Below are 2500 nucleotides of genomic sequence, written 5' to 3'. Positions count from 1 at the left end.
CTATGTCACCTTAACCTAACCTATGTCACCTTAACCTAACCTGTGTTGCACCTTAACCTACCTCAATTTGCACCGCAATGTAACTCAATTTGCACCGCAATGTAACTCAATTTGCACCGCAATGTAACTCAATTTGCACCGCAATGTAACTCAATTTGCACCGCAATGTAACTCAATTTGCACCGCAATGTAACTCAATTTGCACCGCAATGTAACTCAATTTGCACCGCAATGTAACTCAATTTGCACCGCAATGTAACGCAATTTGCACCGCAATGTAACGCAATTTGCACCGCAATGTAACGCAATTTGCACCACAATGTAACGCAATTTGCACCGCAATGTAACGCAATTTGTACCGCAATCTACCCCCATGTTGTGCCTTAACCTAACCCACGTTGTGCCTTAACCTAACCCACGTTGTGCCTTAACCTAACCCACGTTGTGCCTTAACCTAACCCACGTTGTGGCTTAACCTAACCCACGTTGTGGCTTAACCTAACCCACGTTGTGGCTTAACCTAACCCACGTTGTGGCTTAACCTAACCCACGTTGTGGCTTAACCTAACCCACGTTGTGGCTTAACCTAACCCACGTTGTGGCTTAACCTAACCCACGTTGTGGCTTAACCTAACCCACGTTGTGGCTTAACCTAACCCACGTTGTGGCTTAACCTAACCCACGTTGTGGCTTAACCTAACCCACGTTGTGGCTTAACCTAACCCACGTTGTGGCTTAACCTAACCCACGTTGTGGCTTAACCTAACCCACGTTGTGGCTTAACCTAACCCACGTTGTGGCTTAACCTAACCCACGTTGTGGCTTAACCTAACCCACGTTGTGGCTTAACCTAACCCACGTTGTGGCTTAACCTAACCCACGTTGTGGCTTAACCTAACCCACGTTGTGCCTTAACCTAACCCACGTTGTGCCTTAACCTAACCCACGTTGTGCCTTAACCTAACCCACGTTGTGCCTTAACCTAACCCACGTTGTGCCTTAACCTAACCCACGTTGTGGCTTAACCTAACCCACGTTGTGGCTTAACCTAACCCACGTTGTGCCTTAACCTAACCCACGTTGTGCCTTAACCTAACCCACGTTGTGCCTTAACCTAACCCACGTTGTGCCTTAACCTAACCCACGTTGTGCCTTACCCTGCTCTGTAATTGGCATATGACACGTTACATTAATGTATTGTTGTCCAACCGCAACCGGCTCAGAATGTTGTGTACACAGCTATGTGTCATCTCCCCATAACAGCTGCATTGCAGTGTGGTACGCCATAGAGACGTGTGGGAGTAATGGACGCAGTGGATGGCGATCAGCATGAGCCGTCTGTTCATGTAGTGGCGCGTGTATGCAGACGTAGTAGTCTCTTCTCACACAATGTGATAGCACGGTGCCCCGCGTTCCACATCTGCGACATGCTACAGAGGCCGGTTGACAGTTGGTCGCGCAATGGAGATCGCATATGTACGGGGGCACCTTCCACGTGCCCTCTAGTCGGGCACATTTTGTTGCGTGGATGTGAGCGAATGTAGTGTGTCTTGACACCTGACAGGCAGGCATGCAATAATAGTTGACTTTGCAAACGGGGATGGACGTGTACGTTTACTGGTGACGTTACGCAAATGAACAACTGGTAACCCGTTGTGGTGCGGTTGATCTTGCTGGAGGTACATCTGTGAGGGCAACGATCGGTACAGCTACGAAGCGGTCCCCACCATACCAACGAACGTGAATGTGAATCTGGGTGTGAAGCGATACGCGGCTGTGGGTGGGTGGGACTGTCCCCGGCCGGTGAGGGGGGGCCGCCCGGCGTGCTGGCCGCGCGGTGCGTGGGCGCACGCGCTACAGCCGGCTGGTGGGGGCGCCCAGTGGCAGGCGCGCCGGCCGACGGACGCGGCAGGCGGCGCAGCTGCGCGCCGGGGCACCCTGCGCGCGGCGCCGTGCAGCCAAAGTGGGTCCTCGCGGACCCGGTGCGAAGCGCGGTGGACATCTGCAGTGTGCTGGTCCGATTGAGGACTGTGTGCGTTGAGGATGCGCCGCCGCCCGGCACTCGGCGCCGCGACGCCGTCTGCTGCTCGGTCGCCCCAGCGGTTCTCGCTGGTGGTTTGTATCGCAGTTGTGCGGACGTGTTGGCACGTGCGCTGTGCTGGGAGAGTTCGCTTCGGCACCCACGTGGGGCCTTTGCCCTTCTGTGGCGCTGGCGTTGGAGCTGCCGGTCACCGTAGGTGGCGCGTGTTGTCTCCCGCCGGCAATGCCACGACAGCACGCTCCCGGGCCTCTGTCGGCAGCGGCAAGCTCAGTTGGGAGCACGGGTGGTCGCACCTAAAGCGTCTACTCGCCTAACTCCGGGCGATTGCGCCTCTCTCGAACCCGACCAAGTACTTAGGACGGCGCTGCGCGCCGCCGGGACCTGAGAGGGTTTCGAGGTGTATTGTGCAGGGGAGCCCAGCCTCCTCCTGTTTGCAGAATAATTGAGCGGTACGCTTGC

This window comes from Schistocerca cancellata, unplaced genomic scaffold (assembly GCF_023864275.1).
Source record: "Schistocerca cancellata isolate TAMUIC-IGC-003103 unplaced genomic scaffold, iqSchCanc2.1 HiC_scaffold_726, whole genome shotgun sequence".
NCBI classification, from domain to species: Eukaryota; Metazoa; Arthropoda; class Insecta; order Orthoptera; family Acrididae; genus Schistocerca; species Schistocerca cancellata.
This window is presented reverse-complemented; position numbering follows the sequence as displayed.